Below are 24,775 nucleotides of genomic sequence, written 5' to 3'. Positions count from 1 at the left end.
GAAAACTCTTCCCATTACCACTTCCTTGAATAGCAGTGAAAAAGAATTGGACCAAATCCAAATTGTAGGCAGCATTAAGTATGATTTTTATTAGACATGTTTTTAAATATGGTATTTGATTCCTAATGAAAAAGCAAGTTCTTGGTGTTTATCAGAAAACAGTTTTTACTCTATGAAAAAAAACAAAACAAAACAAAAAAACAACAACAAAAAAAAAACCAAAAAAGCTGATTTAAAAAATTAAACAATGAACCATGGAAATTTTAAACCCATGCAAGTTCATATGCCTAAACATAGGAATATTTCAAGCTGTATACTCTGAGTATTTTGACAACCCAAGAGAAAAATATTGATTCAGACAATAACACCTTCAGGAATTATTTCATTTTATTGAAGCAGGTATTTCTTGGGGATGTTTTTATATGATGAAACAAAAAATGGGGACAAACCTAAAATAAACCAAAGCCTATAATATATTTTAAATGCCATTACACTAACCCTAATCACAAGTTGCATAAATACCACAAAAAACACTGCCCTGTGTAACTTATTCCTATGTTGCTGGAAACCCACCTAGCCCTATAGAGAAACTAGTGCCCAAAAGACATTAAATAAAAATCTACCAATTTACCAATCTCAAGCTGATATTATGCTCATTGTACCTGCATTTCCAAAAGTAAAGGAGTCATGCACTTTCTTCTTTAAAAGGGCACATGGAGATTCTTAATGAAAAGCTGCTGAGAATCTAAAGCAGTTAAAGGCAACTGTGACTAGAGGAAACCAATTTGTATCCATTGGTTTCACAGCAGGCTGTCATCTCTCTGCCTCTATTCATTTGCTTGTTTTCTGGTTCAGTAAAAACTCTGTTCTACTATTATGATTTAATGGCATGGTAATCTTTATAAACCTGCTAGATTTTTCTGGATTATGTTTAGAAAAATTAAATGTATAGGGGCTGGCAGCACACTCCTTAATTAAGATTCCCCACGCATGCGGGTGAGAGTTTGGAATCCAAACCCATTCACGCTTCTTACTCACAAACAAGGCTCTCGTTGGAGGGAAGAAGCTGGTAATGCCCCCTAACACCCCACCTCTAATCATAAAAAAAAAATCGCATCTGGAAGTATTTTAACAAATATTTTCATTCTCAGATATGTTAGTGACTCTCAGAGTGAAGGTGAAGAGTTATGATCCTACAGTTGCATGGTCTGGAGTGAATGGGGGGTTACTCAAATTCAGAATTCAGGTTGCACTAGGAAGGGTTGAGGGCTGTGGCTGGACTGCTTCTCAGAGTAGTTCTCATATCATGTGTAATGAATTGTGCTTCTGGAAGAGTGTTCTCAAGGACACACAGTTCCAAGTCTGGAAATGCCAGCACCAGTGGATTTCCCAGGAAAAATGCACTATTTTCCAGAGGTTAAACAAAGGGGACAGAAGGGTACTCTAAGTAACACAAATGGCACAGTTTCTACTTCTTTCTCTTTCTCAGGCTAAACACCATACTCAGGCTAAACACCATGCCAGGACAAAATGGAGAAAAATTAAAAAGTAGCAGAATTAAAAACATTACAACTGCCTAGTAAAAGTAAGTGTAGTGGGAATATCTATGGCAAATTGTCATGAAGATAATTTACATGAGATGAAAAACAGTAGAATTCTCTATTTCCTTAACCCTTCTCTGACACAGTAAAGCCAAAATTTGCCATAAGAGCCTTTCATTTGAGGGCATTAATCTAGATTATTCACTACTGGATGTTTTTAGTATTTCTTACTGGGTCTAGTATTCTTACAGAAAAAAGAAGAGATGCATTCAGTTGTGAACAAGGCTCTGACTTTCACACTGCTGGCTGTTTCAGGGATTTCAGCTCCCATTCCCCCTCCTTCCCAGGGAACGACATTAGATGCTCAGGCAGAAATATATAAAGAAGCTTTTCTCACACTTGTTCATAGTCTTCCTAAACTGACAGTCTAGAACCAAGGAAGAGAGTTAACAACCCTACAAAAACTTCCCTAATGTTTTTAATCCATACCTGAAAACCTAGAAGCTTGTGAAAATATTTTATTGTGCCTTGCCCATGTCTCTAGAAACAGTTTTTTGTGAAATTAAACAGATCACTTTGGCTGGTTGCAGAGCAAATCAGTGGCACAGCATTACTTACATACCATTCATTGCATGCTTTAAAATGTCAACCTTATTTTCTCTTTGAGACAAACAGCACAATAGTCTCAAAAAATGTCAAGTTTGTCTTGTTTTTCATCCCTCTGAATTCACCCTGAATGGACAAACAACCTGGTCATGCACAAACTCCTCCCTTGGAATGTCCTGAAATTGTCAGCAGCTTTCCCAGAAATAACGTTAAAAGCTGCATGATGTTATTGATCTACTTAGAAAATGCCAAAAGCCACAAACATTAATTAAAAAAAACCCAAGCCGTCAGAGTCCATGATGCCTAAAAGAAGGGAAAATAAAATCTACTTATTATTCCATAACCGTCATACAAACAACCAATAAATGTTTGAAGCTTTGTATCAATCTCTGATTCTTTTAGTGTTTTGGATGACTTGGACCTGTTGTTGGAAAGTCAGCATAAAACCTCTGCAGCTCATGGGTCCATTGAAGTCAGTTTTTACAACAGTGAATATCAACAAAGAAATTTTCAACCCATGAAAACAACCAGGTAAAACCCCACCAAAATTGAAAACCTAAGCATGTTCCTACTGTATTGACAACATTACAAATGTCTTTTTTCTTGCTGTAATTCAATTTACAATTGGCCTTAGGGAGAAAATCAACATGACCAAATTACATCTGGCAAGCCTGAAAAAAAACACTGAAAAACATTCTCTGGATAGATACCAACCCGTTAATAGTAGAAAAAGAGAAAATAGTCAAAGAAACAGATGCTGAAATAACTTCAGGGAGACACCTTAGCTGGTACTCTGGCCTTTGGTCACTCAGGCCAGATCCTTAAGAAAAGTTTTGGAGTCTTCCCCTTCTAGACAAGATTCCAGCTAAAAGACCCTGAACCACATTCCAGAGATGCATCCACCCAGAGCTTTTCAGAAAAGCAATGCCTTTCCCTTCCTGCTGTGATATCATAGCTTCAATGCCAGCAATGATAATTTATCTCTGAACAGCTTGATATTTTATGTTGGTAAAACCACCTGGGCTGAGAGTCACTGTACCCTGAGCCACAAAAGGAAACTAACAGGAGCACAGTTTCATGCCATGGGCAACAGGAGAATCTGCACCAGGAAAAATAGTTCCTCTGTCCTCTCCAAATGTCCTCTCCAAACTGAGACCTCATATCTTCCCCTTTACTCTTTACCTGGATGCCTGCTCTGATGCCACTGCTTTGTTAACACACTTGCTTCTGAAAATGAACACTGTATTAGAAAATAACTAAACATTTCCTCCAGATGCAACTCATTTTCTGTAAAAAGAGGTCAAAAACCAGGAAACCTCAACCCACGTTTTTCTTCCCCATTTCTTCTAAGTTTTGAGAGAACTTCTTTGACTGCACTCTCTAGCAGCTCTTCAATTTTTTGTCTCCCTCATTTACCTTCTAGTCAGTAAATCTATTACTGGTAAAATGCATTGGCCTGGGATAAGCTTGTTCCAGTTATCAACATTTCTCCTATTCTAAAAATTATTTAAATGGCAAGTAATAGCATTTGTCTTAATCATTTTTGCAATTAACTGTGCAAACCTATCTAGTTGAGAGATATGGAAATAATTAAAGTGGACGTTTACATTCTTTTTCATTTTTCTTCTTTTCTTCTTTCCTGTTATCTTTAGCAAGACATTCCATGGCTGCAAATACTCTTTTTTCCCCAAAAAAAAAAGTCACAGGGAAAAAAAAAAAACATTTTCAGGAAGTTCATTGGGACAATTGTACAAAAGGCTAGAAGCCTCCTTTTGGTTAAACGATGTCATCTTGGTGCAGTCCAGGGCACTTTTATTAGGCCTAATCTTTATTGTAAATCGGAATACAATCCAAAGTCTCTCATATAGTCAATTATTAATCCCTAATAATTTTTATTTTTATTTGTTTGCATTGCCTAAGTGTCTGAGTCACAGGCCAAGATCCTACTCCACTGTGATCTGTGCGGACATGAGATTTAGGCCTGTTCTTTTGGATACCTGCCAAACGGTTGCCACTGCCTGTAACTTAGAAACAGTTAATGGTTTTGCAAGAATAATGGAAATACTTTCAGTTCAATCAGCTAGCCTGTGGACCCTCTTGCCACTTGAACTCCGCAACCCACACCAGAGTGAAGGTAAGTGGCTGACTGGGACGCACCTGGGCCCCCAGCTTGGCCTGCACCTGAGGAGGCTCAGGAGCTGCAAGAGGGCCACCATGAGCCTTCCTACCCACGGGGCAGTGAGAGCCCCCTGAGTCTGGGAGGTCTTTGTTTTATCTTTTGCCACCGTGCAGCTGCAATGTCACCAAAGATGATTGCTTCTTTTCACATAAGATATTGGGTGGCAACCTAGCCGATGCCCAAACCTGGATCAGCTGCAGGATAATTTAGCCCTGCCAGGGGAATCCATGGGTGTGTGTTCTCAGCATACTTAGGGCCTCTGGTAATGCCTCAGGTTTTAGCTTTTATGTTTTTCAGATTCTGTACTGCTTTAGTGTGTAGTTTTGAGCTTCATATTAGGGGATAGTAAGCTCTCTTCACAGAATAGGGAGACAAAACAATTCCTTCTCTAGCTAAGGACCAAGGGAAAATGATACAAATTTCAGGCCCAAAAACATAAACAAGGGTGAGCTGAAGAGAGGAAAACAAGAAGGATGAGATTTCATAAACTAAAGCTGTAATTGGCCAATTAACTCCAATGTTCTAATGGACCAAAACTTGTAAAAGTGAGAGACCCCGTGACCAATCATCCATTTTGTGACCATTTTGGTTCATCTTGGGTGTAGCCCTGGCTGGGCTCTTGTGCTGCCCAAGGTGTATCCATGAAGGCCTTTTAATTTATTCTTTATTCTTTAACTCTGTCTAGCCTCTGATCTAGGTCAGCCTTCACAAGGCACCACTGGCACCTCCTCCCACACTGCCTTGGTAAGAAATTGTTCTGCAGCTGGGGGTTCAGGGAGTGAGACTGGCTTGAACTCATTCAGGCAACAGACCAGTCTACCCTTATCCCTACTTATTATGGAAGGAAGCCTAGGGAGATTAACTTCACTGACTAACCTTAGCCTTTGTGCATCTCTTCCTAAAACTTTACAATGTAGGTTAGCTTAAGCTAATGGATATTTTTCCTCTCTATCAACTGTGACACAGAATCGATGGTTCTTCTTCTTCCTTACACTTTTGAAACAGTCCCTTGCAGGAGGAAAAGTTGTGTCTGTGAACACATTGCCAGTCAAAAAGCTGTATGATTTCTCAGCACATTAACACACTTCTTGAAGGAGCTGTCTACACACACTTCAATTTTGGGAATGGTTATATTAAATAAAAATAAGGAATTTTTTTAGAAAATCTTATCCCACCTTTCTTCTGGAGGTGTAAAAATCTTCACATGCTTAGCTAGGACAGCCTTACTGTTTATGTCCTTAATGTCAATTTATACAAATACATTTAAAATCAAACAGAAAAAAAACCTTAGCAAATCTCCCTTTTGTCCTATTAGAAAAGCTCATCCTCTCAATCCAATCAATGTCACCAGCAAATCCATAAAAAGTAACAATATATAAAACATGTCATAGATTTGGCTCCAACAGTTTAATTAATTTAGTCCATTTGGGAGTAGATGACAAGGCTTTTTCTTCAGAAACCTTCATTGATTCCTTTTAAATAGTGCTGACACAAGTGGCAGTAACTCAAATTAATGACAGACAAAGTTCTACTTTGGGTCGAGATTCCTTAAACAGTTCAGACTATAATCAGTATTAATACACCCAGATGTAACACTTGTCTTATATATATAAACAGAATTGAGAAGGGTTTTTTAGTGAGAAATTAAAATAATGAGGGAGACCTTCCATTCTTTCCTTCCACTTCTCTTAATGTTCATATGATCAATTGTCTGACTCATTCTCTGTCTAATATAAGAAAACGTGACAACTTTCACAAAGATGTTGAAGTGGAATCTGTGAAGAGGAGATCAAAACTTGGAGAATGCACAAATAGCCTAAATTATTTATTGGAAACTGCTCTGTGCCTGGAACTCAGAAGTATAAATTATTTCAGAGAAAATAAGAATCTTACTTCCTTTGATTATGATTATAACTAACAGTTATTTACATTATGGTAACAAAGTGGGTTAACTAAAGCTTCTGCTCATAAGTATACCAAATTAATAATTTTGTTGACACAGAATTATTTCATTCACCTTCTAAGGATGCAAATGTAAACAGGTCCTCAGCTGAAGTTGGGCACAAAACATTAGCAGGTGGGAGAAAGCCCAACTTCACTGTAGCTGGTGTGATACTCCCATTCATCACCAGCAAGTAACAAGTGCCTTAGCCTGATGCTTCTGCCCAAACTGACAGAAGTAAACACATTAGCAGCTTTGACACATAACTGACTACCCAATGAAACTTCAGAGGGGCTTGTCCATGGAGATGAACAGTGAGAAATGGTGGTCTCTTTCTTGCAGGTCCCATATGCAGACAGGAGGAGCATGACTGAGGAGATACCACCTCACAGAAGTCAACTGCAACAGCAGTGATTTGGAAGAACATAAAAAACCTACTTCATCATTTTAAGGATAGTTTTATAAATATATTTCTTAGGAAAACTACAGTATCTTCATTTTTTTTGTTGTTCTTTAAAAGCCTGAAGACACTGTCAGGAGCTGAGTTTGAGCTGGTGGAGAAAATGGAGTTACTGACCTCTCAAGGTGTCTGAAACACTATTTCTGATTCACAGAGAAAAATGAATTCTGCCTGTGGAAGGAAGCTTAAATTGTGAAGAAATTTACATGGGAGGGAAAGGATTTAAAGCTTTGCAGAAGGATTAAAGTTTGCTATGAGCTCTAACATAAAAGCAGTACTGTTAAGTGAAAACCTTTATACAGTTAAACAGCACCCTCATCCTTCAGAGAAATACCATTTGTAGATAAGAGACACGGACTTCCAGATGAGAGCAAAGGTCACTTTCATGGTGAGTTTGAATGAAGATTTAGACTTGCTTTCGGATTTTCACTTGTTATTGTACCTTCCTGCTTCTCCATTTCATGGGGGATAATTTTTTACAAGACTATTGCATTAAGAAAACATGCTTGAAAAGGTGAAGGCAGCCCAGTGATAGTGCACAGAGCAGTGGGAAGCACTCAGAATTTGAAGTGAGTCAAAGGAATCTGAGCTGTGCACCAAGGAGAATAACATATCACTGAGATAAATTCCCTTGCTCACTCCAGGTAGCACAATCATCCTTCATTACACACTCCAGACCAAGTTTGTAAAAAGAGTAGCAATTCCAGTTGCCTGCATTTCTGTCACTTTGGGCTGACCTAGATTCCAAGGAGGACGGAGCTGGGAGAAAAGAGTGAATATCCCGACGTTAGAGTAAACCTCCTGGGATCAAACTTTTGAAAGTCTGGTACAGAGCTATTTTGGGTTCAACAAACATAAAGCTGACACAGTAAAGAATGCTGCCACCAAGTAATTAAAGTTACATCTTTTTAGCTGGCCTAGAAGTTGGACTCAGACTGACTTCATCCATTGTGAAAGAAAAGTAAAACCAAAGTCTATATAAGAATAGATGACCGTGCAGGTTACCTCAGGTGAACCACACCAGGACCTGAGGCAACATCTCAAGTGAAAATAAACTATGTAGCAAATATTTGTGTCACCTTTGTCTTTCCAGTTGAAATTACTTGTTTTTTTCCTCATTTATTAACTCATATATAGCCATGTTTATTGGGAAAGCCTTCAACATGACACTGGAGCAAGGCCAAGTCACATGCATAATAAGATACTTTTCTCTGTGAGGCTCTTGTCAGATAAATCATGTTGTTCATCCCTAGTTCAAAACTGTGAAAGATGAATCTGTCTGATTGTTGCCACAATTCAAAATGCAGACTTGTCCTCAAATTATGCTAAAGATTTAAGGCTTTCCACAAAAGAACCATAGCATAATCTGAATATTCAAGTACTGGTAAACCTCTCTCAAATCTTTGCTGCATAGGAAATGTTAGGATCAGGGAACGTAGCCAACAATTCCAGCCATCTCACACTCTCTTAAAGGGCTGCAGCAAGTCATGGGAATTCATGAGGAGAACTGTTTAAAAAAATGTACTCTCCTTCCCTCATGTGAAAATTTTTCAATCTTTAAAATTTTTTTCCCTTTGTCCCAAATATAGATGTTGCTCATAGAGTCAGTGATATTTGCTTCAACAAATTTTTTGCCAGGATAATCCATGATTTTTCTCCTTAAATAAACAACCAAAACAAAACCAAACCAATCCAGTATTGGATTATGAATTTTCTGAATAAAAGAGGTTTGGTTGTAGTAAACAAAGAAGAGAACTGAGGCTGACTCTTCCCTTCCCCTTCTTCATCTACTGCCTGGGTTTGGGAACTTCATATTCTCCTGTAGTTCTTTAAAAGAAAGGATAAAAATAGCCCTAATGAGCAGCTCTGTAACTACAAACAGCAAGTACTTCAGTCAGAAAGAAATGTCACTGTTAAGCTTTCAGTGGCTGTTATATATAACAGCAATTTAAAACATACAGTGTACAAATTATGAAAGCTACCTTGACAGGGGTGCTTTTAAATCTGTAAGATTCATGGAAATAGAAAATAAACATTTAGCATGTTGATTTTACATGTAGGAAGGAGTCAAATGCATGCCACTACTTACATCTACCCTCCCTCCCCCACTACTGTCTTCAAAGCAGTGAAAGGTACTTCACTGTTGTATGTATTCTGTTATTCCTTTGTGCCTAGAAACACAAAGGAATCATATGCATCATTATTTAAAAATAAATAAAAAAAAAAAAACCTGGTGCAATATTGAGTGACAAAGAAGAGTTCAAATGGAATTGAAAACCTGTTTTTGTCACCAGGTACATTGTGTAGATGGAGACGGTTTCAAATATTAAATAAAGCTGGAGACAAGGGAACAAATCTTCCCTGTGAATAGGTGTGGAGTTAATTGAAGGTTGCCCTATTGTTCTATAACTGTAATCCAAAACACACCTGCAAGGGCTTCCTTCCTCTTAATTCACATACACAACCATTGGGGGAGGGAGGAAGAGGAATTAGAGAAAGAAAAAGAAGTAAAATGAAGGGAAGAGAGAGATGAGAATAAGAAGAATCTTGGGTTTTTTCCCTTTAATCTAAAAGGAGTTAATCAAAGTAAAATGTGTGTTGCAATATCGAGGGGTGGGGAGAGGAGGGGAAACAAGCTTAAGAGATTAGGTGCATAAATGGAATGGAATTTAGCCACATGCCATTACAGTCAGTAATAGAGATTTTTTTTTTCCTCCCCCAAACAAATATCACAAATAGAACTAAACTGTAAGGGATAATTTGGGGTGGTAGTTCTGAAGTCCTCTATTCAATGTCAAGAGAATGCATGAACAGTGATGCATGCTATCTGGCTGAGAAAAGGGAATTCTAAAGTAGGCTCCGTTCTTCATGGCCAGACAATTTCTTTTTTGTGTTCTGCCAGAACTCTAATTGTAAAGCCCCTTTCAATTGCACCAATCAGCCATGTCTTTCAAGTTGGCTCCCCCCATTCTATTATTCAGCTGACAAGCTGTTATAAAAAGAGATTTTTCCACATAGGCAGAAGCTATATGAAGATAAGTGATGCCAGCTACATTTAAATTTACAAAACAGATTTTTTCATAAAATTTTAGGTTGCTGTCATTCACTTCTTATTTTATCAGCTGGCAACTAGAAACACTTTGTCCCCTTAAACAATAATAAAAGGAGATAAGCTAGTGAAATACCTCTGAGTAGGAGTACAGACAAAACAGAGTGTTGTTAGAAAAGGACAGATTTTAACCAGCCCAGAATAAAAGGACTGTAGAATATTTCACACCATGGAAAAAAGTGACTATCCAATCCTAGAGAAAAAGATATCACATGTTTTCCTGATTGATAAAAAGCTGATGCTTCTGAGACTGATATTGCAGCCAAATAATGGCCACATAATCCATATCTGAAAAAAAAAAAAAAAAAAAAAAAGGGAAAAACCTCTGGGTGTGACTTGTTTATTTTGGTTGGGTGAAGTCATATCATACACTTGTTACAAAGGTGTCTGAATCTTCTGAAGCCAGATTCTTTTATCTCAAGTTAGTAAATTACTTATTTGTTTTCAATGGTCTTATTTTAGATAGGCTCCAGCAAAGAACAAAAAAGCAAGACGAAGCTGCCAGTGTGATTTACAGTTTTGCATGTGTAATATTCTTGCATAGGGAGTTTCTGGATTATGGACTGTCTAGAGAGGTTTCTGCTGGACAGAACTCCATGAGAATAAAAAAGGAAGGTTAGGGTAGGTATCATCTCCTGTTTTCAAGATTTCATGGTAAGATTTGATGCTTCAGACAGCCTCTGGATATCCAAAAATGTGAGATCGACCGTTCTGCTGACTTGAGAGAAAACACGCTGGGTTTTCTACATTAGTTTAATGGAGAAGAAAGGAAGTTAAACAGGAGTGACTGAAGATATTCTGTAAATAAGAAGTAGCAGCAGGGCACATTGGAAAGTGTTTTCAGGAGCAGGAAATGGAACTGTTGGACCTTTGCATGAGAAAAAAGAAATGCATTGAAAGAAGACAAAAGATTTTCTCTGGTCTGGAAAGAGACCAAAATTCAGGCAAACCATTAGGAGAGACACATTCTAGACAGTTAAGTTTCCACTAAGCTATAGTTGTCATATGCCCAGTCATAGTATGCAGATCAAAGGAGTAGAGACACCTGGGGAGTGATGAGATATCATTGAAACCAAGAGAACAAACGAAAGTAAAATTCATAATATATATCAAGCTATGAAGGAGTTAATGAGGGCCATACCACATAGAAGTATTTAGACAGGACAAATGTCCACGATATTTTCACAAAAAATCAGGGAGACAGGGGAGGCAAAGAAATTAAAAAGGTTCAAGAAACTTCGGCTTTCAGTACGCTGGAAAAATAGTTCAGTCATAATATTCCTCAAACAAAATGCACTTTTTTTCTACCAAGAATATGTAATCCCAGTATGCATCCCATCAAAGAAAAAACTAAGCCAGACAAAACCCTTAAAGAATCCAAATGGAGCAAAAGAACAGGTTTACATTCATGCTTTTACAGAGTTAGTTTGCTGAATGATGGTGAAACCAAAGAAAAATGAATTATAAATCCAAGACTACAAAGTGGGTCAGTGCAGACTCAGGAGTTTAAGGTTCCTAGTGTGTCCTTTAAAACTATTAGACTTACATTCTCTGACAAAGCTGTCACTATGAAATTAACCAGAATAGTCCTGGTTCCTACCTTCTATTAAAAATTTATTTCAAATATCTTCCTGCAATTCTCCCCCCTTCTTTTATCCAAGCAGAATATGTATCTATCACACAAGCTGTTATTGGATCAGACAGAGAAATAGAAAATTGTGTTCTATGGGTAAAGAACTCAAGTTAGATATGTTAGAAATTGAGAAAACAACCAGTCATGATTGATTGGCTGGTTATTCATGTGAACCCACTAGGAAATGCAACATCACTTTATCAGCATGCTTTCATTTCAGAAATGCTATGGCTCTTGGTTTAAGTAAGCTATTTTTCCTCAAGAGTATTTATTCATTTTTTACCTAGAATTTTCTTGTACTGAGTACTAACCCCAGAAGAAATTAGCCTGAAGGGCTCCATAGCTCTATTTTGCTTTTCAGCATTTACCAGAGGGCTGTTTTCTAGTTTCCACACCATTTTAAGATAGTCAGGACATCAGTGAAGAATCCAAGTATCTGATGGACTTGGGGATTTCATTAAGTGGAGAAACTCCTGGAAAGTAGTTGGCCCAGCATACCAGTCTCACCTTGTTTAGAGAATCCACTGACAGAAACTGTGGTGACACAAAATATGAGCCCAGAAAGAGCAAAAAGTCTACAGGTAAAAGGGTATCTTTTTTCAAAGCTTTTCTTTACTTGACCATCCCACTCAACACAGCAGCATCAGTTTAATGCCATTTTTTTAAAGTTTTCCAATGTCATGAAGCACCTTTATGTGCATTCATAGTTCTGTGTACTTGTGACATTTCAACATTCAGCACATGCTGCACCATATCATGAAAGATCCTTAGCAGGACTGCTGAAATAAAAACGTACTGCAATAGATTGAATCTTTTCAGTACACCTCTAAGTGCTCCCAGTCAGTACACAGGACATCTTATGTTAATTAAACATGGTTTGTGTTGGAAGGGACATTAAAGATCATCTTGTTCTAACGACCGTGCCATGGGCAGGGAGCTTTCCACTAAACCATGTTGTTTAAAGCCCCATCTATCCTGGCTTTGAACACCTCCAGGCATGGTGAGTTCATAACCTCTCTGGGCAACTTGTTCCAGTGCTTCGTTACCCTTAGAGTAAAGAATACCTCCCTTGTATCTAATTCAAATGTTCCCTTTTGCAGCTTAAAGCCATTACCCCTTGTCCTATCACTAAATGTCTGTGTGAAAAGTTACCCTCCAGCTCTCCTGTAAGCCCCCTTTAGGTACTGGAAGCTGCTATGAGGTCTCTCTGGAGCCTTCTCCTCCCCAGGCTGAACAGCCCCAATTTCCTCTGTCTTCACAGGAGAGGTGCTCCAGCCCTCGGATCAGCTTCATCACCCACCCTCTGGATCTTTCCAACAGGTTCATGTGTTTCTTGTGTTGGGGGCTCCAGAGCTGGATGCAGCACTGCAGGTGGGGTCCCACAAGAGCAGAACAGAGGGGCAGAATCACCTCCTTCACCCTGCTGCCCACAGTGTGTTTGATGCAGCCCAGGACACATTTGGCTTTCTGGGCTGCAAGTGTGCACTGCCTCATCACATTGATCTTTTCATCCACAAACATCCTCAAGTCTTTCTCTCTAGGTCTAGTCTCAATCCATTCTCTGCCCAGCATGTGTTTGTGCTTGGGATTTTCTTGACCCAGGTGCAGGACCTTTCACCTGGCCTTGTTGAACTTCATGAGTTTTGCACAAGCCCAGTTCTCAAACTTTTCTAGGTCGCATGATGAGCACAAAGAATTTTTCTGTTTGTGAATGAAAAACCACTAGGAAGAGGGAGAAAAATCTGTATGTTAAAGGAAAATAGACCAGAAATCAGAATAAAAATCTCAAGAGATGGAAAACTTCTTAATGAACTTGTTTTAAACATCCTTAAAATCAATTTTTTGTTTCTCTAGCTCTGGTTTCTAGACCTGTCTTGCTAACAAACACAGAGCAAGGAGAGACACAGCACTGTCAAACTTCTTGAGCCTTATATCCTAGCTCATCCTGTACCTAGTTCTGTGGGTGAAGGGTAAGAGAGGCTTTGGAGAATGGGTCTTGCCATTTTTGTAGATGAGCCTGCTCAGTGCAACGTCACTCAGCCTGGAGCCAGAAGTGACCCCATCACATAACCAGGCAGACACACTGCTCTTCCCCATGAATAAACTTATACCTCATCTGAGAGACTTCATTCACAGCTTGGGAACAACAACTACAGCAGCTCCTGAAAGTATTTTCACTTGTTAGTGGAAAAAAGAATTCATAGGAGAGGGTAAATAGTGAATGTGGAAACTTTTAACAGCATTTCACTACTGCTGTCAGACGAAAAGGAGGTATGTTATAGTTGGAAAGGGAGCAGAAAACTTGAGAATAAGATATATCTATCAGTAGCAGATATGAAATGACCCATCCACAACAGAAGCAATCAGTATAATTTGATTTGTTTTCTGAATGATATGAAAATATTTCCCCAGATACGTTTAATCACGTAAGGTTTTTTGTTGCTCATGAACACACTCAGTGCCTTCTACAATCCTGCTTACAATCTGCTGTTGGCTACAGCCATGGCTTCCACAAGGAAATCATGAGCTGTATGAGAAAGTACTTTTGCTAACCGCTTGTGAAAACCATTGGATACCCTTTGCTTACACTCTGAAGAAAACCCAGATGAGTAAAAGGTCAAGATCTGGCTTTTTACATGCACTTTGTATACATTATAGTGTTTCCTCATCCATTTCCTCTGACAGATTTTTAAAGTTCTCTCTTGACAGGCAAATTGGTATTTTCCTACAATGGAACAAAATTAGATTCACATGACAGCCTTCCTAATGCTGACTAACAAGAGCCCTAGCCATGCTAATGCATTTCAGGGGAGCATATGTGACTATTTTGCAGCCCAGAAGCATTAATACAGAGAAACAGATAGCATTATTTGCTGTGTCCTGGACCCATTTTCTTCCTCAGAGCCTATAAATACTATGACTGTCAAATCCTGACAGTGTGGCAGCATGGTATCAGGATTTCTCTGCAATGAGCAATTGAATGTCATTTGAAAGTGGTGTATTTTAATTAGCATGATTCTAGACACCACAGCCATGTTAAAACTGCACAGAGTTGTGAAGAAATTGTATGTGGTCAGTCAAGAAGAAAAAATTTTTGCAAGAGCAGTGTATTGTGCCTAAAAGTTAATATTTTGCTAGATTTTAAATTATTAATTTATCACAAGTAGTCAGAGATATTTCTCTATCATGTCTATTATTTTTTTTTTTTTTTTTTTTACTGTACTAGGTAGTTATGCTTATCCTTAGTGCTAATGTAACCATCTTTTTCTACAGACACTGTTATAAACTGTTTACAAACATGGCAAGGGAACCAATGGGAGCCTTTTCCATTTAAGTCACTGCTTTGGAGTTAAACCAATGCCATGAACTTTTGGAACTCCCAGCCTCAGAGTGGCACTGGGCATGATTTAATGAGCATTCACAGTCATAACAGAATCTGATCTATGCAAACAAATAATGCTTAATAAAACAATTACATCATGCATGAGGAACAGCTGTGGCAGCAAATACTCTGTGGTTACTTGTGCAATAAGAAAGGTTTAAAAAAGAGGAATTAGGCACAAAATGTTCTGTAGTTCTCTACCATCTTTCTTTATCCATAGCACTACATGAATGCTGTAAACCTAAAATTCATTTCACAATAGAACCTGGTACATTTCTCTTTGTAGATGACTTAAAAAAAAAAAAAAAAAAAAAAAAGTGAATATGTACTGTACCAGAGTAATACTGTACTATTATATTTGTGTGTGTATGCACATACATATAAGTATGAACAGCAGATGCTATGGTTATGAATGCTTGCAGCCCATCTATTTTCATTCAGTAAAAGTAAGATAAACTCATGGACATGTATAAACACTATGAAAAGCAAAATTTCATTGCAGTACAAACCTAAGCTAACACTCATTGAAGAGGCTGTTTGGAAGCACTTTATCACTTTAGAGCAGCAAACCCAGACCTTGGATTCACAGAGCAGCCAGGACCAAAGACTGTGAGGCTCCCCAGGAGAAACAGAGCTTGACTTTCAACTTTACAGCTCTACACATGAACACTTTCAGCACAGACTGCAAACAGGTTGCTCATGCCCTGGAATGGCGAGGACATTTAGATCTGAAAGACACAGGACAGGTTTTAAACATCTGCTGTAGCATCAAACCACACCACTGACATCCAGGAAGACGCAGGGTAGTTTCTGAAACCAAGGAGTGTCTTTATTTTGGTATTAATATGGGGTGAAAACTACTTTGGTACCTCAAAGTTTGACTTGGGGAGACCTTGAACTTTTGGAAACATAAAGCAATCCAAATTAAAAGGAAAAAAGACATTTCACCAGATTAAATATTGTATTCCTCCACCCCTAAGTGCAGTGTATCAACTGCAAACCTTTTCATATGAAGGAGAGAAATAGGGTAAGAGTATCCAACCCATTTTAGCCGTCTACTCTACAGTACTGATGACACTGATTATATTGACTAGACTTTCAAGGTGACTATCTCAGATAAATGTTAGACTATGTCTTTACCTCTGTACAAGCAGAGTTGTCATTTGTTGACTGGCTTGCAATCTAAGTCATATAATAAAGTTACATGGTGCCAAGGACATATAATGATGGACTAGTAAAAAAAGAAAAGTTTAAAAAATATATTTTAAAGAAAGGAATTTTCTGCTCAAATGCATGTAGCATTTGAATTGCAAGGAGTTTCCTTTCAAAATTATTTGAAAAGAAATAATTTTCTACGAAAATATATTGCTACTCCAAGGGTTGGGAAATAGTCTAGCGCAGATTAAAACATTTTGGTGTATTGAACTGTACAAACCTGCAATTATATGCTCAATTTTGGACACTGCCAGTTTTTGTTGACAAAATGCTCTATGGAAGCTGCTGTTTTGGTGCTCTGTGCCCATGGTCTCTCCTGCTGCCTGACCTTGTCCGGACCCATATTTCCTATGGCATTCCACACGGGTGGTTTCCTGGGGCCCATCAGGAAACAGTAAGATTTCCCTTAATTCTGTTTTCACTTAGACTTGCCCACTCCCTCACTCCTCTCCTTTTCCTGTTCCTCAGATTAGGAAAGCTCTTGTCTTGACTTCATCTGGGCCACTATGAGGAAAGCCTCCTTTTCCCTTTCTCACTTTCTGTAAGGAAGAACTAATGTTCCTTCCTCTCAGTGTGCATTAGTGTTCAGCTTTTCTTTTGCTGTCCTAGTGTTTCTGTCTGTAACCCTGATGTGAGCCCTTTGCCTTTCCAAGCAACCAACAACAGCAGCAAGGAAAAAGCAGAGGCCCTGCTGGCCTCAGACACTGATGAGCCTCTTGCAAATGCAAGTTCTGCAATCACACAGCAAGGGACTCAAATAACTCATACTGGTTCCTAAAGATCAGTATGACCATAGATGAGTCTAGAAAAAGATTTTTGTATCAAAAAATTTGTTATGGTGTCTTTTGAAGACCCTGCATGGCCTTCCATTTGTTCCTTTTTTTTTTTTGGCTTGTTTTTGTTTATTTTTTTAGGTGAAGAAAGATAACATTCCTTTTGACGTCATTGCCCCTACAGTGGACAAACAAACTTTTCATTGTCTTCTCCCCACATGGCAGCAATATGGGGCAATATGCAGGGCTTATTCCTTCTTATTCTGAACAACCTGCACTTTTGCTTGGCAACACAATGGTAAAGGGAAATCTGTTCTTGAATTAAGAAATTAGACATGTGGCAATTTAATCAAATATTTCATTCAGGAAGAATGGTTCAACAATGAAAGCAATCATGGAAATTAAAGTTTTGAAGATATTTCATAGACCAACTACCAGTGACTGGTAGGGTCTCCAAAAACTGCTGCTGTTTTCAGTTAATGGCTGTCGTTTTTTTCTTCCTCCTGCATAGAGTCAGCAGAAGTACCCTACAGCTGCACCAGCATAGCAGAGGCATATGTAAAGCTAGGAAAAATTACGTTATGGGGAAGAGGAAACTTGCCTTGATATCATGTGGTGAAGGAAGAACAAAAAATCAGATTTCTTTGGCCTGTGCTTTCAATAGTATACATACACTTAATTAAAAAATTCACGCTCAGTTGTAATCCAAATTTCCTTAGTACAGCAGATAATTTCTATGTCTCAATTCCTCAACACATAATGAGAGGAAACAACAAAAAATTTAATTACATGGTATGTTATTAGTTTATCAGTGCTTAGGTGAAAGTGTAGAAGCTTTATTAAATTTATTAGTATGTATTGGCCTATGCAGTCCTCTATGGAATAAAGTCTGTCCATGAACTTGTAAAGGCAAAAAAGGATTAACTCAAACTTTGGTTAAATACCGGGCAAAGCTTAAGGTTTCTGGTCTAAATGACTTAATTGAAAACAATGCCTAGGAACAAACAAAGAACAAAGAGAGACAGAGCAGACTGAGAGTTATGGGCAAAAAGGGAATAGATTTTTATGCTTTCCATGGCCGAGGAATATTTTCATGCCACACAAAGCAAGAGAGGATATATTATAGTTCCTTGAGGCATAACCTTTCTAAGACTTGTTGTGGAGAAAACAGAGGGAAAATGTCACTCTTCCTGGGAACAGAAGAATTAACTGTTGTTCTCCAAATTTACTTATAGGAGGCTCTTGAGTCCCATACATTTCTTTAGTCCAGTATTGGGGAACACTAGTCTAACCAAAGCAAGGTCTGACTGGAAGGAGCTTATTACCCACTGCTGTAAAACATTATAATAATAAAGCCAATTTGAAAGTAATTTTGTTTCAGATTAATGTAAGTGGCTTTGGCCTTTTGTTTTTTTTTTAATTTTATTATAAAGCTGTATTTTAAAAATATATAAAGTCTTCCCTTTTAATTTTTTTTCTTTTTTTGAAAGAGTTTATTTTTTTCCTGATTTGTTTTCTGAAGATAAAACATAAATTTGGTATTGACCAAAGGTTAGATTCAAAACACCATACTTCCCACAAGTTTCTGTGAAGCTAAAAAAAATACCTTTCCTTAAAGAAACTTCAAGTAATTTAATTTTATGATTCAGACTGTGGATGAGTAAAAAACAAACAACATTCCAAAACATTCAATATTTTCCTTATTTCCTTCCATGTGAAGCCTTTCATTGGAATATAAATAAATTAAATATATGTTTGTTAAGCAATAAGAACAATTTAAAATTCTTTAATGCTTACTGTCTGGAAAGCTGACATAAAGGCACTTTCCAAAGATTCCCATTATCAGAGGTCTTCCAACTTGGCATATCCTGCTTAAAACAAGGAAGTGTTAAGATGAAATCAGTGCTCAATTTTGAAAAAAAGACCTTACACATATGGGAGGAGCACAGAGTGGGAGAAAAAAAAAGAATAGAGGTATGATTTTACCTTTTGTCATATAGATGAGAGAATCTTCTCTGTGATCACTTCATGTGGAAAAAGAAAGACAGCTTATCCCAAACCTTTGAATTTTAAATTTGCCTTTTTTTATTAGTTTTTTTTTTTTAACTGCAAGAAAGAAGAAAACACCTTTTGTTCCCCAAAATGTTAACTCAGTATAAATTCACTAAGATTTCAAAATAAGATTCTCTCAAGATTTTTCTAGAGAAAGAATCTCTCAGGCTTTATCAGGCAAAAGAAAAGAATCTCCACTTCCCTGCAAAATTGAGGGCTTTGGACTTTCTTAACTTTCCTCTTGCTAAAATAAGTTTCCAGTTTTCACTCATGAAATTAAAGCAAACTCCAGCTAAAGGGCATAAAAAAACTTGCTAGACTCTTTCATCTATTTTATTTCTTGCCAAGAATATTTATCTTTTTTTTTTTTTCTCAAAAACTAACAAACTTTAAGTGAGATCCACACAAACAGATCCTAGTAGAAGTGGACAATTTATCTCCAAATACACCAAACTCTGTTAGATTTTATGTATTCTGCATTTTGAGATAAAGTTTAAATGCTGACTTACAGCTTCAGGGTATTCTTGTTAATCTAAATTTCCATTTTGTCTTAGCCACGAGGCACATGCAAAGAATTCAAGATTTTGAAAATAAAATATTTTCTAAATACCTCTGGCATTTACTTCAATTTCATCTTAGTTGGTGGAGCATTTCCAGCAGTTCTGCACGACCTTTTGGAAACTGGCGGAAGATTCAGAGTACCTCTCAGATGAAGGGTTAAAGCCACTGCATTGATGACTTTTCCCATTACCAGAGAATTCCTTCAGGGATCTGGCTGTGTGAACCCGTGCCATGGCTATGCAAACATGCAAAACCTGTCAAGGCTGTTGGAAAAGCAAGCATTTCAGTGAAGTTGCATTTACTCCCTTGGTTATTATTACTACATTCTTCACTCACTTTTTCTAGAAAATTCTGTTCTTGTTCAGATTAAAAAGTGTCATTCAGAAAGCAATTCTGCCTTGTACATTATGCTGCAATACAGTTTCATTTTTCAATGTCTCTTGACAGTTCTCATGGTTTTCATGTTTGTGACTAGAACAACACTTTGAAGAATATAAACAAGAGTAGGTTATCCGGCTAAAGTCAGAACTATAATTTTTAAGGTGAAAGCAAAATTCAGAGGATAATGTACTCCAGTTGAAGGGAGGATAATTTCTATCTTGGATTCTAAAAAAGAAATATTAAATGCTACTGGTAAAGTCTATATTAGTTGAAACACACCTAGTGCACCAAATAGTAAATATGTACCTGGAGAACAGTAAATGGGGTACAGGTATTTAAAAAACTCAGGGAGAAATTAATTAGACGGGTCTGAAACAAGGTGAACAAAAAGACTGCAGAGTACAAAAACATTTTCAAAAGCAGATTGGACACTGGGGAAAACTGGAGGCAGAGTAAACCACAACAGTTCTTCAGTTTACCAAAAACTAACCTGGCTGCTTTCTAGTAGACAGCAATATAAGGAATAATTTTCACCCCTGTGAGCAGTGCCTCACTCTGCCTAGCACTGGCACTCTTCTGATCAATTAACAAAGCATCTCAACTCACTTACCTGGCACTTAACTCCTTCTCTAGAATATGGCAGAAAAAAAATTAAACTGTGAATTTAGCAAACTGAGTCAGCTGGTTCTTCAGCCAGATGCATCAGAGATGGAGCAAGCAGCAAGAGTTTGCCACTGCAAAAGGAAAGCAAAGCAGGATGCCAAGTATTCCATAGCCACAAACCTGAGATAAAACACCTGATTTCATACAGGGGGGGAAAAAGCAGAATAAATCTAATCTCACTGGGTTTCAATAAAACATTTGATATGCAAAATTAGTTCAAAGGAAAAATAGCACATGAGTTAACAGCAGATAATGAATATGAAAGCAAGGAGACAGCAAAGATTGCAATTTTCCTGGCTGGGCTGGTTTCAAAAGCGCACATGGGTGGGTGAAGGACTATCTTTTCATCACTGCATGCACAGCTCTTTGGGCTCTTCTTCCAATGCTGGTTACTTTGACCAAGGCAAAGCTCCAGGTGACAATGGAACTGCTCATAAAGGCAATTGGCAAACAAGGAAGATGTGAAGCATTTTTTTATCCAGGACAAGATTTCTGTAGCTGCTACAGGAGTTGGGAAAAAAGAGTATGTGTTCAGGGAGTCCCTGAGAGAGCCTATTTGTCTTTAAATGAATAGGCTAAAAGGGTTTGGACTAGCTTACACTTCTTTTTTCATCATGCCATATCTATGCATTACATAAGATCTTGATAATCTGATTTGAGCCATTTTCATCAAGAGAATTCAACCTTAATAAACTTGGAGTACATTACTTTATCTGTTCCATTGATTTTTTTCTTTTCCTCCTGTACCCCTCCTTACATGTCCATTGAGCACCCTGTGATCTTTAACTCATATATTGCTAAAAATTTTTGGGCAGAGGGTAGAAAGAAAGTCACAAAAAAAAAAAAAAAAAAAAAAAAAAAAAGAGAGAATGATAAGTGAGCTGAGAATTCTCTCTCCAGTATAGCTGTACAGTGTGACCTTGTTACTTAACAGCAAGTCCAGTATGACTATGAGCACAGTTCTTCAACAACATTGTAGTTAGCTCATAACAAAGTAACATCTTCTTCTCAGCTGTTCATCCAGATTTACAAAGACATATTACTAGGTTTGTTTTTTTTTTTTGTGTTACCTCTGTTTGATGCTGTAATTTGACACCAGTAGCCTCATTGCAAAGTACGCACTTATTCCTGAGAGCACAAACACAGTCCCCACTGGAAGTTTATCTCTGTCAGTGCTCCTCTGGACACAGAGGCCAAGGCTTTGGGGAAATCCTTTGGTTTTTTTGCACCAGCACTGATTATGAGCATATGCATCCAAAGACTTTCTCTTGAAGAAATTACCTATATTAATCCTCCTGTAGAGCTCAGGTGATGAGCAACAACACTGGAGGTGTTCAGTGATTTTAAACTGCTGGTTCCCAAAAGAAGAGTTTGCTATATGGAGCCACAGTGTTTCCAGGGGCCTTAAAAATTCTGTTGTGGCACTTAATTTGCCGAACTGTGATGAGCCACACTTGATAAACCCAACAGTGCCACTGGCAAAAAGTGCAGTGGTATGGAAAGAAGGGTCAGCAGGAGAAATATTTGAAAATCCTGTCTATCTGTGAGACCAAGAATTAATTTTCTTACCAAAACCTGAACTTCTCAAGCAATAGAACCTGTGTGGAAACAAGCTTCATATGTAGCCTGATTCAAAAATCTCAAACTAGACAGACACTGACAATTGGCCTGAGGGATTCCATGGCTCTATTTTGCTTCTCAGCACTTCCTGAGGGCTGTATGTGTGGTTCTATGATCAATCCTGACATTCAGTCAGGAGAAAGTTGTCATGCAAGATATACTGTCATTCAGAGCTTAAGTTCCTTGCTCAGTTTTTTTTTTTTTTTTAAGGAGATCTAGATTTTCACATCCAAAGGACTATCTTTAAATGCAATAAAGTCCTTTTTAGCTAGCCAAGCATCATAAATATTCAAAAGCCACAGTTGGAACATTACACATAATTGACGTTACAGAAATCTGTTTCCTCTGGCATGACATCAGAGATTGTCAGATTGGGAAATCAAGAGGATGAGCTTCACACTTGCCAACTTTTCCTGCTAATCTGTGTTGAAATTTTTTCTTAACAAATCCCAGCAATAGCAACCCTTCCCCCAGTCACACCACAAGGTAGGATTTTCCAGGAAGTGAAAGAAAAGCTGTTGGCCCACATCTGTCTACTATCTAAGGAACAGGCAGCTATTGTTAAAGAATTTTTTTCATTGCTTATAATCCTGTTTCTTACATTCTGCTTTAGGGTCACAAGTTAGGCCACAAGACTGTGGAAACAGGCATACTGCCAGTTCCATATAGCAATATACAACTGGGTTATTTCTACCCTCTCCCACCAAGAAGAAAATTAGGGGAAGTTAGATGTTCTCTTTTGAGTCAGCTTATTGACATTCCTCATCATTATTTTGTCTGTGTTTATGATTAATGAGTCAACAGAGGATTTCCACTAAAATCTCACAGAAGCTGAACCATCAGCCTCTGTAATTTCCATGAGAAGCAACTGCAACACCAAGGCTGCAGCTGAAGAGGTGCACACCAAGTACATGTACTGTGCCTCATAGTCAGCAATCTGCCTGCACAACACACAGCCACAACCAGTTCTCCAAAAATGGAGGCTTCCTTCCTGCTCTTAAACAATTCTTGCAGAAATGACAGAACTGTGCAAGGTCTGCTACTCTGGTGCCCAGGGCTGCAGCTCACTCCCCCAAGAAATCCAAACATTTTCTTCATCCCTTCCTGAGAGTTTCACATTAACCTCTGGGCACTGCAATATCTCTACCCACAGCAATGCCATGGTGTTAACCCTGCTGCCCCTTTTCCCAGCGTGACTCCACTCTGACTCTCACAGGACTGTGAGGAACAGACAGGTTTTTTCTGACCTGCCTGCAGCCCAGAGAGGCAGAGGTGAGCCCATTGCAGCAAAAGCCAGAGCATTCTATGGGAAATGCATCACTATCCTCTGGGCTCTTCCCCTCCTGAGAGCTGGGAGAGGGAGTCAGATAAAATGTTTTCACTGATGGAAGAAGTTATGAATACATATATTTAAAAACCCAAAAATAAACAACAACTTGTCCAGCAAACACCTGTTTACTCCCTAACAGAAGGTGAACACTATAAACTTCTGCATCCATATCACCACTTTTTGAATCCCCAAAACCTTGTCTCTCTTTAGATATTACAAGCACAGCTTGGGTACAAGAAATTTTGCAAACCTCTGATAGAGAGCAAGTTTCCTCTATAAAAGTGAGCTAATACAGCCCAACCAGACATCTCTGGAGCACACAAAGTTGAAAATCAGAAGAAATGTGACAGTCCTGTGAGCTTGACCTTACTGCAATTGCATTACAGTCACATGTACTTATAGTTGCTTGAACCCTCCAAAACAAGCAAATAATGACATAATTGCTTTTCCTCAAGCCTGATCAAGTAGCCACACTTGGACCACCATACTGCTAAGTGGGATGAACAAGGGTAAATAAATTAACACAGAACATTTCTACTGCTGAGCTGAGAGACAACAAATAATTGTGCTCCAAAAATAGTACTTATTTTTCTATACACTAAGTACAATTGATGAAAAAAACCCTAGCTAAATATAAGTTTATTTTAAAGAATGTACTCCATTCATGATTATAAAACATTTCCTTGCAGCTGTAATATTTATTTGACATATTTATTTTAAGCATCTCCAAAATTCTCAGAATAAGTAGAAAACCCTCCTGAAACCTTAAAAAAGTCAGATATTCTTTCAACATGATAATATGGTTCAGCCCCACAATTTGCATTAAAGCAGTAAAAGCCCACAGGATTCAAAGAAACAAAGAGTAATTCCTGCACCTACTATACTGCACCTAGCCCTACATGGAATACAGCAGCTGCATAAGGAAACTCAGCAGTGTTACCCAGCAGGAGCACCAGGCATTAAAAACCTTGCCAAATGTTGCTGAAAGAGGGAAAAAAACCCCACAAAACACCAACAAAAAACCCATCAAAAATCCCCATAAGCACAAATCTGTTACCTCCTGGAACGTGATTTTGGCCTGATCTCCAGCTGCAGATTACCAATATTGCTTTGACTAAAAAGCCTTAAAATTAGCTAAATTTTGGCAAAGCAAACAAAAAGTGTCAAGTAATTAAAATAAAATAATACAAAAATATTCCCCCATTGACTTAAACACTGAGCAAGAACAAATTCAAAAGACAAAAGACACCTCTTCATCCACCTTTGCTTAGTCAAGACCACCTGCAACATCTACATTCCCTTCACGGTCTCCAAACCCCCCAAATTTG

This window comes from Onychostruthus taczanowskii, unplaced genomic scaffold (genome assembly GCF_017590055.1).
Source record: "Onychostruthus taczanowskii isolate IOZ18803 unplaced genomic scaffold, ASM1759005v1 scaffold3, whole genome shotgun sequence".
NCBI lineage: Eukaryota > Metazoa > Chordata > Aves > Passeriformes > Passeridae > Onychostruthus > Onychostruthus taczanowskii.
The sequence above is the reverse complement of the archived record's forward strand: the minus strand, read 5'-3'. Positions refer to the sequence as shown.